The sequence below is a fragment of the Siphateles boraxobius genome, unplaced genomic scaffold (genome assembly GCF_051911475.1).
Source record: "Siphateles boraxobius isolate OS27281-9 unplaced genomic scaffold, OSU_SipBor_1 11, whole genome shotgun sequence".
Classification (NCBI taxonomy): Eukaryota; Metazoa; Chordata; class Actinopteri; order Cypriniformes; family Leuciscidae; genus Siphateles; species Siphateles boraxobius.
Window position 1 is genome coordinate 7,050,755 of NW_027508711.1, and position 14,319 is coordinate 7,065,073.

Below are 14,319 nucleotides of genomic sequence, written 5' to 3' on the forward strand. Positions count from 1 at the left end.
ACTCGACGCCTCCAAACTGTTTACGCCAGCGAGGCAGGCCAAAAATGGGAGTCACAAAAATAGGTCAATTTTGCGGATGTTGACAAGTAGAGTACAACAAAGATGCAATTAGCTTTAAACGCGCTGTATATCATTATGTGATGATAATAGTAATGACAATTGATTAAATAAAATGTAAGAAACACAGTAAGTAAATAGGGTCGTGTTTTGTTATATAACTTAAACACTTTAATAGGCTATTTGAACTGATATAGTGACTGGTATTTAAGAGATGGGCTTGCACTGATTTTAATAGCATCGACGTTTATGTGAACTTAAAAATTAGACGACACGTGCAAAATATGCGAATCATTTAACCTCTGTTACTGATGTGAGGTGTATTTCCCAATTGGCCTATATTATATCAACCACGTAGAATAATTTGTGAAGAAACAGTTTTCAAGAAAATAAAATATAAGCTGCTACAATTAAAATTCGTTTATGGCTGCAGTACATTTGATAAACACTGGATGGCATTATTTAGCTTTACACACATCAGGGCTTTGTTCAAAATTTAATAGGCCTAGTTTACTGTACACACTCTATATAATACAATACCTGTTATTTTGTCAACAGTAGCTGAAATAGTAGGCATTAAATGACTAGAATGTTGCAAATGCTGCAAAAGACCAATCAGAGAGCCCATGATGACCCCTGTCCAGTGTCCACCGTTTAAAAGTGCCTACAATGAGCACGAGTGTCGGAACTGGACCTTGGAGCAGTCAAAGAAGGTCGCCAGGTCCGTCGACTCCCGTTTTATTTTACGTCACGTTTATGGTTATGGACGTGTGCGCCTGGAGAAGTGATGTCAAGTGTTGCCCTGCATGCCTTCAAATTTCCCCAGATCTCAATTTAAATTAAGCATCTGTAGGATGTGCTGGCCCAACAAGTTCAATCCACGGTGGCTCCACCTTGCAACCTACACCTCTTGAATGATCTGCTGCAATGTCTTGGTGCCAGATCCCACAGGACACCTTTAGGGGTCTTGAAGAGTCCATGCCTCGGTGGGTCAGGGCTGTTTTGGCAGCACGTGGAGGACCATGGTGACTTTAAGGTCTGTGTTGAAGCTCATCTGTGTTTTCAATGGTTACAGACTATTTGCATAACGTGGACACAGTTCTCCTTGGAATTATGTTTGGGGTATTAATAGTGAAATGCAGTAGCCTAATATTAAATTGATTTATTTAGGATTTTTTTCAAACTGTAATGCCTATTGGAGTGTTTTTATATTTTCATAAATCATAATCGTAACAGATGCTGAGAAAATAATTTCTTAAGTGTAATTTTCTACAACTGATTAATTCATAATTAAACCACAAACAGAGAAAAAAAAAACACTTCAAGAAAATGACACATTGGTAATAATAACTACATGTACTTCAACTGTTATTAGAATGGAACAAGAGGAATTATTCCAAACAAGTCGTTTTGAGCATTAATGACTTTCAAACACAGGCCTTGCTAACATAAATCATGTGCTGATGAATTCGCATCATATCAAAGCTAATTCACCACTGATATGTAAAAAGGAATGCAGGCTTTTAAAAAACTGTGCTTGAAATGTGGGATGTAAAGATTTAGTGACAACACTGAAACTGTCGAGAAATAATCCTGCCATAAGCACAAACACACTCCCACCTCATGAGGGCTAAATATAGTTTCATCCCTGACATCTTCCACATCATGATGCATGCAACCAGGCTACCTTTCATGATAAAACATTAATAGATCTGACATCTTAAGGTCAGGCTGAGGCCTTGAAGATACCTTGATGTTAAACTGGCCTTTTGTTTAATGAAATCAGATTCAGGACATTAAAGATAACAAAGCACATCCGAAACAAAATTAATATGCAATCTAAAACCAAAGCATTTAAAACACATATGTAGACCAAACGTTCATCAAAGTCTTTTCTGTCTTCATTCATACATACATCACAGAAGAATTCTGTCATTGTTGTCTGAAAGTCTCATTTCCAACACATTTCAAAAGAAATTTTGAACATTTTTGAGATAAAACAACCAATTCCTTAAGGCTTAGGCTATTTCACAGTTAGCATGTCATGCATTCTAAATACACGCAATTAAACAATGTTTTCGCACCCTTTGCATAATTTGACAAAATTAAAGCTTGATTGTAAATGACACAATTTAATTAGCTTCACATGATATTAACCTTGGTTTTCTTTGTGTTCTTCAATTCTCATATTTCACCTTGCACTCAACTGACACGGTTGTCTCCTTGGTACACTAACACTAAAATTCTTGAGAAGGGACAAAGGTGATCAGTGTAATGGAAATTATAAAAATATAAAACGATAAAAAGTTATTTTTATACAATACATATTAAAATGGATTATGTTTGTTGCACTGTTTAGATTATCATAGATTTACTTGTAAACAATCATAATTTTGGAGATACATTTTCATATTTTAAAGTGCCCATATGCTTTTTTTGGATATTATCTGTCATGTGTAAAATAAATGGTCACTGTTCACTGGCTGCCAGCAAACAACATCTACTTCATCTACTTATATGCACTCAAACACTACAGGTGAATTTACATGGACTCTAATAATCCATTTGGAATCAGACTAGAATAAAGAAAGTCATATGTAGCCCCGTCAATCAGATTGAATTGGCCAAATCCGATTGAAATTTCATTCAGATTGTAATTCTTTTACATTCTTTTTCTAATCTGTTCAATAGTAAACAATTTATCGGATTGAAAACCGAATCTGGAAAGTTCTGCGAATGTGTAATGACAAAGGAATAATATGACGCATGGAACGATCTGTTGTTGTTGTTGGATATTGTGTCCTAAATGACTGTCGGGTCAATCTATAATTCTCCTTCCATGGTGAAGTGGTGCAGAAAAGTCTTTGCTACTGAAACTCATCCACAGGCGCCTTGTTTTGGGAGAGGGAAGGTGCGTTTTTACTGCTTGATAAATATAAGCAGCACAAAGCTACATTTGCTCATTGTCTCAGATATGACCCGAAATAGAAAAATATTAAGTCTGGATTTTAAAACAAAGAAAAGAAGCAATGGGATATGGTACTGTATGTGCAAACAGCGGGCAAATCTGTCTATATTCTGCAGTTTGCACATGTGACATATAAACGCACATCAACCCGATCGCTTTATTTAGCATTCATGTAAACGCTATGTGTGGATTTATCAATAGGAATGATTTAATTCCGATTGAAACAAAGGTGCGCATGTAATTAGCATATTAAAGGGATTTTGACCTTGGATGCATGCAAACCTATTGTAGGAGACAGTGAGGGACCAAGCAGTCAAGGACAAAGTATGCAGGACTTCCAAACAAAGACAATTATTTATTAAATCCCAAACAAAGTTACAAATTAAATTACTTGAAACCTGAACGAAATAAAGTCAGGTCTGGGCCCATAAAAAGTGTCAACTGAACAGAACCAAAATTAACAGTATCAAACCAACTAAGCAAACCAAACTAAACAAAAAAACATTACCTCCCAAATGACACACATGGGAAATAGAATTATAATAAACAAGCAACAATTAATCCTGCACCCCCCAGCTAATTGGCAGCATGGATTAGCTCAACAGAACAAAATGGCGGCAACTGACGCCAGCCGGTCCTTTATGGCTCGTTTCCACCAAGCCGTACAGTACATTACAGAATGATTTGGGACGGTAAACCCTCCTCCGGCTTTCGTTTCCACCACCAACAGTATCCTTACTTGATAGGCGTGGTGTAGCCTATGCTGGAAAGAGGCGATCGACTTCATTTTCGCATGAAGAAGACGTGCCAGGCCACCGGAGACCCGCTCTGTGGCAAGGGCATGGTGAGCTGGTGCCTGCTTACGTCACGCAGTCACATCAACTGCAGTAGCCACCGTTCAACCTGAAGAAGGCAGCACTCAGATGTTTTTACACCATATATTGTAGAATTAAAACACTATACCCAAATATCAAAAATTTACTCAAATCAATTAACCGCATTAAAGGTGGGGTATGTGATTCTCTTTATTGTCCATTTTTTCAAAATAACTTGAAATCCTATTCCTAACCCACTTACAGCCACTGAGTTAGAAGCACTGAAATGAAAATTAAGCAATTTAATCATCTGTGGAATGGGCAGGACTAGAAAAACTCAGCCAATCATTTCCAAGACCACCTAGAATCATTGGACAGTAAGTTCGTCAATCAAACGGTCGTACCACACACCCCTCCCCCCAGCGCGCGTGACCCCCTTCGTGCTCATACTCAAAGCTCGTGACGCATGTGCCTCTCGTCAGTAAAGCCGGTTCCGTGATTAGTAGTAGTAAATCGTCATTACAATCTCTCGCGCATCTGAGTTTTCGCTCGTGCATGATTGCGCGTCCATGTTCTTCGAATGGGTGGAGTCAGGGCCAGCGTTGGTGAAGGTAGGACCATTTGCATTGTGTATTTTCAAAATCTGCCGGTCGCTTTCCAAATCACGTACCCCACCTTTAATAAAGCCCTAGTCCTACAGATCATTAACTAAAAAAAATGTTTTAGGGTTTAGTTACCCTTTAAACTCAAAAGAAATACACATTAACAATATACCAATAATAACTTGAAAATGCGCACACAAAAGTAATTGTGCAGAAAACTAATTTAAAATAAAACAGTGAAAATCAACCAAATCTGTCTGTCCTTATTATGAATTATGTTATAGGTATCTGCAACAAATTTTAATCATGAAATACTAAAAATAACCCTAAATAATGTTTAAACAACCCAGAAAGAAGGATGCATGTATGCATGTGATCCTTTGTCGAGTCGGTCCCTCGACATTACGTATGGTAAAATCCATTTTCCTCGAAATGCTGAACCCTGATATGAATAACTCTTTTGCTTGCAAATAGCCAAAAACCGTAGAATCTTTCTTCTTCACCTGGAGCCTGGTTTCACCGTAGACTCACGCAAACAAAGTGGACAGCGTGGAATTATCCCCTCTCGCGTTCCGGCGGATTTTTTGCTAAAAACAAACAATTAAAAATGTCTCTTTGCCGCATGTGGGGTGGACCTATTGACTTCCCGGACGCACACGAGCAGTGAGTGCTGTGTCTGGGTCGGGCCTACGCGGAAGCTGCATTCGTAGGATCAGGTTGTCGAGCCTGTGAGGAACTTCCCATCAAGATCCTTTGCGCCAGGCTGGCCGTTACCCGTAACGGTGACCCGTCCTTCGGATGAGACGTTAAACCGAGGTTCTGACTCTCTGTGGTCACAAAAAATCCCAATTTGCCCAGTGGCCTCTGTCCATCATGGCCTCATAATCACACCCATATATATACTAATTGGCTTCATTACTCTATCTCCTCTCCACCAGTAAGCTGGTGTGTGGTGGGCGTTCTGGCGCAATATGGCTGCCGTCACATAATCCAGGTGGATGCTGCACATTGGTGGTGGTTTCCCCTTCAATGTAAAGCGCTTTAAGTTCAGAGAAAAACACTATATAAATGTAATTAATTATTATTATTATTATTATTATGACTCCTGCCTCTGCTCCGCCTGCCACCGTCGTGCCACGAACTGGGAGACTGCAGAGAGCTCCGTCAGTGGACTCTGTCGAGGAGTTAGCATCAGCCCAACGCCCACGCCACCCTCACGGTTCAGAATCCCCTCTCACCTACGCTGAGGCTAGTTACCGCCCGCCGAAGGAAGCGCAGGAAATTGGCTCATTCGGATACGGTGAGGACTACACCATGTCCACGAGTGCCTCCGACCCGGGGGCTTGGTCTGAGGCTCCTTCAGAAGCCGCCCCAGCCTCGCTGGATGCGGAGCTCATGGCTATCCTCAAGGAGGCAGTAACAGATTTGGAGCTGGACTGGGCAGCCCCCAAAGAACAGCCATCTAGGAAGTGGATGGACGGGTCCTTCTTAGGCGCGAGCCGACAAGTGGACGGCCCGCAGAGACCCGCGCCTTTTTTCCCTGAGCTCCACGAGGAACTCACCCGGTCATGGCGCTCCCCTCACTCAGCACGAGCCCATGCACAAGGTTCAAATAAACATGCAACAGTGGAATGGGTTGGAAAATTGGGTTAAACGCGACCGCCTCCCGTCGAGGACGTCGTCGCGGCCCACCTGTGTCCTACCCACTGCTGGAAAACCTCTTCATTGCCTTCCAAGCCATGTTGAGCCACTGCTCACATCGCTGAGAAGGCATTTATTTCAGCCCTCCACACAATGTCAATCCTGCAAGACACTTAGGGTTCCTGGACGAGGAATGCCCGGACCCAGAGGCCCTCAGGAAGCTGTGCACGGCGGCGGATCTGGCTCTGGCCGCCTCAAAGAAGGTCGCCCAGGGAATTGGCCGCAATATGGGCAGCATCTTGGTTCTGCATCGCCATTTGTGGTTGACGCTGACAGAGATGCTGGCGCGCAGCCCCCGCCAGAGCATGCATTAATGCCCCCTCTGTTGAGCCACCTGAGCACGTGGTCGGCACTTCCAACAGCGTCAGATTGGGTAATCAACACTGTAAAACGCAGCTATATGCTTCAGTTCGCTCGCAGACCACCCCGTTTCAGCTGCGTGATTATGTCAGGAGTATCAGAATAGAGCGCTCCGCTGCTACGGGCAGAAATCTCCTTCTTGAAATTGCGGGCTTTACAGACATTATTTTCTAGTCCCGAAAAAGAACGGAGGTATGCGTCCCATCTTAGACCTAAGATTACTGAACAAAGCGCTCGCGAAACGAGTGTTCAAGATGATTCTGTTCAAGCAAATCCTCACGCACATTCAGCCCAAGGACTACTTTTCCACCCATATCACATCAGTTCAATCAATTTTGCTTAACTGGGTACGGGGAATTTTTCACACGGCGGGGGTTTTATAAGTTCCCCATACGTAATGTCGAGGGGCCGACTCAATAAGGTAACATCTCTGGTTACTCAACGTAACCGTAGTTCCCTGACAGGAGGGAACGAGACATTACGTAAACTGCCGTGTGAAAAGCCTTTTTCAGCCTCAATAGCTCTCGTTCAGTTCGAAAGATTATTTTAAGTTTTTTGGCGCCCGGAATCGCCTATATTCGAGGCTGTCAGCCAATCAGGTGGGGGCGTGGGTTCAATCAAATCAGGCTTCAGCATTTCGAGGAAAATGGATTTCCCCAAACGTAATGTCTCGTTCCCTCCTCTCCGGGAACTACGGTTACGTTGAGCAATCAGAGACGTTCTCAGTTACCGTCCTTTTGTGTGGCCACGTTATCAGCCATCAGACAAATTTAGGAACCTTTAAAATGGAATAATAGGGGGACACTATAATTAAAAGTCTGGGACTGGGACAATAAAATCTGCACATAAAAGTAAAATGCATAGCTAATATAAATGAAGACACGATAAAAAGTTTCCTAGACAGTTTTATTGGGATCTTAATCTAACAAAAAGTTCTCAAGTCTAATAAACACCAAGTTACAAGAGGTAATGATGTGATTTAAATATAATTTAAATATGTTGAAACTGCAATATCTGATCTAATATTAGATCTGTAATTTATATATTTTAACAAGCCCCAACTTTTACTGCTCTATAATTCAAAACAAACCTTTTAAAATGTAAACATTTCATCATCTACATGTGCCCAACTGAATCCACATCATCCAATTAGCACCTACATTCAAAAGCGGTAGTTTAAGTAGCATCCTCATTTAGCAGCCACCCATTGAAATCTGACAGATGCTTTTGCCGCATTCACTTATCTGAGCATTGCAAGGGTTGCGCTTGTCAAATGTTCTATCATCTTGTGTTTCTCTATCTTCTAGCACCCACTTCCGCTTACTGTGCAGATGTGTGCCAGAAAGCTCTCCAATGCAGTAACTTAACACTTTGAACTGTAGGATTCATTTAAATGACTATGATTGAGACATTCCTGCCAAAAGCTATTGAATGGCTTTCAATAGCATGCAAGAGTCAGCGTTATCAGCTCTTTCAAGAAATCGAATGCCTCGGGTTATATAAATCAAACACTTGATAATTATCTCAGCGTGGTAGGAAAGTAGTCTGGTAATGTCATCATTTCACATCTCTAATGAATAGGCACTGAAGGTCAAGGGAAAAAGGAAAGGTTGTAATAGAAAGAAGGAAATCTTTAATCTTAGCATGCAGTGCTGCATATGGTATGAGACCCTGTGGCATAAAACTTCCATCTTTCTTTACTCACCAATTATTTCAGTCACATCATATATCATGTTCACTTTTGATTCATATTCATTGGTGGATGACAGTTGTACAGAGTAACTGAGTGATATAGAGGAATTGTATAGATAAACATGACAACTTCAAAAAGAGTCTTACTTCGACTTTGTTTCCAAGACTATGGGAAATGCCAAGATCAACAAACAGTGTTATACAAAGAGTACAATAAACAGAATAAAGCAAATAAACTGATTAATTATTGTTTACTGCAACTCTCAGTGTTTGAATTAAAGAGGATTATGCATCTTTTGTTTGTAATTGGCTTATTGGAGTCTGAAGACACATTCTCTAATGTGGAAATCTGTAATGCGCTTGTTTTGATGGAATTATACATGTTGAATATCCCCTTTGTCAATTTTTACTCATTAGTGACTCTCTGGAATACATTCAGGGTTTGAAACTGAAACACATGGTTTTAGACTACAATAATTTATTAGTATGGTTTAGGGCCTCCTTTTCCTGCAAATACAGCATCAATTCGTATTCGTAATGACAGATACAAGTCCTTCACAGTGGCCAGCGGGATTTTGAGCCATTCCTCTTCCAGAACAGTGGCCACGTCACTATGTAATGCTGCTGGAGGAAAATTATTTAGACTTATTATATAGACTTGCTTCTCCAAAATATCCCAAAGTGGCTCAAAAATATTTAGATCTGGTGACTGTGTAGGCTATGGTAGAGGTTCAACTTAGCTTTCATGTTCATTAAACCATTCCGTCACAAGTCTTTCTGTGTGTATTGGTGCATTATCATGCTGATACACAGCCCCCCTTTCAGGGTACAATGTTTGAACCCATAGGAAAATCCCTGCACATGGTCCCTCAGAATGTTTCGGTAGTCCTTGGCAATGACGTGCACAGTAGGGAATGCCATGATATTGCTGCCCAAACCATCACTGATGCAGATGCCGTGTTGTGTGGATTGCAATATTTTATCTGCAACAACTGTGCTGTTGCTCTGCTAATTCAACCTTCACACTCTGCTCTGACTGATGAAATGTAAAATCAGTGAAGATTGGTAACCAGGCTGCGCATATATAGGTGTGAAACCTCCAACACTGGCTGCGTCCGAAAGCTGAAAAATGCTATTAGCTTCACTTCCTGTCTCCTGAGATTCCTTCTGTGGTGATGCGATCAATCCTTATAGTGATTAGGGGCGGATACGGCACGTTCAAGGGACATAAAAGGAGATGAGGTTGACATCATTAAGCGCGTCTTTCTGGGTCCTGGGAGTGACGTCATTTCTTGTGCGCCGTGTTTATGTCCAGGAGTGTGTGGCTGAGGAGTACTTTAGACCCGTCGAACTAGTATTTATTAATGTGAGGCCATAATTGGCACGCCATCAAGTGCACTGGGCGGGGCGAGTTACCATACGCAGTGACACGGGGGCCAGGAGGTGTTGCAGCAGGCTTTGTGGGCGCTGTTAGGCTTTATGCGACCCATTTGATGGTCCTGTGAGGATTACCTGCATCCGGTAGTCATTCGAACTGGAGCGCTTCCGAACTGAGTTGTATTCTCCTCTGCAAGCTGTCTTCGACCATTCCTCTGTCTTTTATTGGAACGAGGCATCGACCGTCGATCTGTACCTTTCACTCTAACTGTTGGACGATCTCATTCCAGCGAACGAGGGTCTCTTTGACAACCATAACGACGCATTTGTTGCCGATCTGTACTGTATATTTATTCTAACTGTTTGACGATCTCATTCCAGCGCACGAGGGTCTCCTTGACGACCGTGACGACGCATTTGTTGCCAATCTGTACTGTATATTTATTCTAATTGTTTGATTGTCTCATTTTTAGCGAACGAGGGTCTCCTTGACGACCGGATCGATAGTGCGTTCACAGCCTTTGGTGACGCTTCTAAATTTAGTCTTTAATATAATTGACATTCAGACCTGAGTACAGTGGCGAGAAGCTACCAGTTTTGTCGCTACTACTGTGTTTCATTGTGAAGATTATGCCACTGTGGATGTTGCTTGTAAATGTGTTTTGAGTATTGTGTTGTGCTGACAAGAGTTCACCAGTGTCAGCCAGTGAATATTGTGACAAACTGATTCCTTCTGGCAACATGTGATGAGTGTTTAATTGACAGACCATTACGTGGAATGTCTATTTGTTTGGTTGTATCTCATACTGCTTTCTCTTCTACTCAGAATTGGGATTCCAGTATTAGCCAGAGTCCTCTGTGTGTGGTGGTGGTTCGGCTATCGGTCTGCATTGTTCACAGCGGGTGATTTGGTGTTGTGTGGTGAGAGCACGAGTAGTTGCTGTGTTTATTGGACAGGCAAGATGAATCCCCCAGTTCTGAAGTGGTAGTGTGTGTGTGTGTGTGTGTGTGTGTGTCTGTCTGTGTAACGTGTTTTATGATTGATGCGTTCCTTTTGTTGTTTGCATATTAAAAGATACCAGTTGCATTTTATTGTATGTATTGAAGAATAAAATCTGTGAAGCGATTATCCTTGTCTGATACCTGACTCAGCCACTACGAATCTGTGTGTCTTTGCAAATTATCTGTGGGTCCCCGGACAATTTCCGGGGTGGCGTAGTCGGTTTAGTGCCATAACTGGCCTTGTAGTAAACTCCTGATCGCAAGCTGCCACACTTCATCTTAAAGATTTTTGAAGGCAGCATAGATGTATCTGTAATAAAGTCCACTGAAGGCGAGTAGAGTTGAAGAACCCAAGTGTAGTTTGTTTCAAATAAACAAAATACTAAATAAACGAAGACTTGACTTGAAACATGAACTTAAACTTGAACAAAAACTCACCAACAGCTGTTACAAGGATCAAAGCTAGACAAAGGAACAATGAAACATGAGGGCTATTAATACACAAAGACTAATGAGCAACAAGAACCCCCTGACCCTAATGAGGCCAGAATGCAGCCCGTCTGACGAATTATGTAGGAGACTAACGTAATGTTGTCCACCCGCACTAGGACATGGTACCCCTTAACTGCTGGAGGAAGTACTTCAGGGCCAGAAATACAGCCATCAATTCGAGGCAATTGATGTGCCAATCGATATGATGACCTCTCCAGATCCCTGGGGCTGGTCAGCCATCTAAGACTGCTCCCCAGCCAGTACGTGAAGTTTCTGTCGATAGCGTTTTGCGACGACAACTGTCTCCTAGAGTGGGACCCAAGGTGAGGAACCTGAGTCTGAGCCACATAAAAAAGGGAACGAAGACTGCGGCAAGTAACGCTTATTTGCCTTTAAGGATTGGCCCTTGGATGAAATTCCCTGGGTTTGAGCCACAACCAAATCTGTCTCATGTGCAGAAGGCCCATAGGTCTCACCGTCGACGCAGCTGCCATAAGACCTATATTGCTCAGGGTGTTTAAGATGAACTCAACACATGTGGGAGACAGCTGTGCCTGCATGGTGACTGAGTCCCATACAACCCCTAAATACATTGTCCTCTAGGCAGGAGAGAGAACACTTTTCTTGCCGTTGAGTCTCAACCCAAGACATACAAGATGAGCGAGAACGACATCCCGATGTTGAAAAGCAAGCTCTTGAGGCTGGACCAAGATCAGCCAACCGTCTATGTACTTTAAATTGCAAGAGCTGCATCCATGCATTTTGTGTATGTGTGGGGTGACAAGGCTAGGCCGAATGGAAGAACTGAAATCAAAATCTAGACTGGAAGCTATAGCTGTCATAGGGGGACCCTTTTTATTACTCCATAATATTGTCTATGTATTTAGAATGCAATGCCATTAAACTTCCTGTTGGTGTAATGGTCAGTTGACTCAATACTGTTGTCATAGTGTATTTAAATTCAATGTATTTGACATTTTCTTGCCAATCTTTGGCAAGACAATGCTTTTTTTTAAAGCAAGAAAACAAGAAAAAGGTTTTGTGAGTGAAAGCAAAAGCAATGCATTAATAATTTTCCTTCCCATGTAATTTATTTTACCATCACCATGTCCTTTTAAATTCTCAAATACAATTGAAAAGTCAAAATCATATATTCTGCTAATGAAAAAAAAATATTTTTTACTAATATTACAACAATGAAACAATTATTATTATTTTTTTTGCCGTCTCTTTTAAAACTAAGAAGTTGGGTTTGCAAGTCAACGTGAACAAAAAAACTGCCTGTGGATCTGAATTATGAACAGAGAGGGCCCTGGGATTTCCCTTCAAGCTGCAGCGCCTGGGAATTTGTCACAGGGGTCACATTTTGATCTTTGACAGAGCTGTGACAGATTTTCTTTTCTGCATCTCATATAATAATTCAAGGTAAAAAAGGTTGTTGTTTTTTCTTTGTTGTGTCTCCCTGTTTAATTCTCACACTCACACCCCCACATTCTCACCTCCAGTGAGCGCATCTCTAGATATAAGAGCAATGTTCCTCTTTGCATAACAACCTGAATGGCCAAGTACATCTATATTGAGGAACGCAGATGCCATTGTGGAGAGAAACAGCGTTGGTCTTTAAATTAATTGCATTAGGGGCTGGTTTCACAGACAAGGCTTAGATTAAGCCAGGATTAGGCCTTAGTTCAATTAAGACATTTAAAGGCACACTGTGCAGGAAATCCGTTTTTGTCAAACAGCGACCCCTAGAGTCGCTGTAGAGTACTTGTATTTAACGTTACTGTCGTAAATACCACTCACGCAGAGCCTCTCTGCACTATGCACTCAAGGCCTGATTATTTTAGGTTATGTCAGTGCAAGTTGCTTTCAGTTAAAACAGCTCAAACATGCATTTTAATCTGGGACTAGCCTTAAGCATTGTATGTGAAACTGGATAGGCTAGATGTTAAACACAAAAAATAGTGCTGCATTTAGCCTTTAACAGCTTTTTCTTGAATGTATGGTCTCCCATGTCACTAACATTGTCAAGTCAAGTGGATTTGCAGTTAATTAACTGTCTGCCAATGTGTCCAGTTGCCACATCATGAGAGGACACATACCATGACAGAATGTTCCCCTAAAGCTTGAAAAATCACAACCAACATGCCCTATTAATCATCAGACGGACCTTGCCGGCCAACACTGAGTGACGGATTGTCACAGACAAGATGCCACATAGTTTATTAAACACAGGCTAACAGAGCATTCAATGCATTCTGGGGGCATGCCATGGGTTTATATCATTGTGTACCACAACATGGCCAAGACCTCAAATTCTGTCTGAGTCTGAAAGAAGAGGTCCTTCTACGGCCCTTACTCAGATTTTCACATACTAGCCATGAATCTGGGCTTTCCTCATGAATTGAAATATTAAAGGCATAAAACTTTGGTTTATCGTTCATGCAACAACTTGGCTTCTTTTCCAAGATCTATTGATTGATACTAGTATAGAAATTAACACAGCCAGGAGCAAACTAGTTCATACAAACCTCCAGTGAATATCATTCCACGTGCATTTAGTATTTCTATGCAATGCATTTGTCTAAATTAGAAGTTTAATTTACTTTGTTAGTATTTTTGTATTTTATATTTAACTTTTTCAGTAAAATGTTTTTAAAATATATATTACTTATATTATTTCTTGTATTCAGTTTATTTGCCTATTGGCAAATATTTGTTTTCAGCATACATACATACACAATGTAAGAAATTTTTTAAGAACAATAAGCTTAATTCAAGAATTATCCTCTGAAATTGTCTTAATATCGTATTATCTCAAAGTCTTTCTCAAGTAAAATTTAAGAATCAAAATATTCAGTACTGAAGAAAATGTTAATCCTGAAATTGTACTTCATGTGGTAACATCTGAATTAATTGATTTTATCAAATTCAGCCAGAATTAACCCAAATGATGCTACACCAACAAATATTTTACTGTAAAATAAAAGGAAATGGAAAATAAAGCTAATTTCTATTCCTTTTTTTCCCCCAGCACATTTTTTGAGATGATTTTCAGATTGTCTCTTTGAATTGAATGAAGACAGTTATCAATCCCAACTGCACTTTAAAGGATGGCAATTAACACAAATTAACAACGAAATCTTGGTTGATGACACTGCTATATATTTGACTTTTTTTCTCCCCCTTTGAAGCTTTAAATAAGGAGCTTCGAGCTGAAGGGAAACAGGAAAACAAACCAAAATAGGCTGGA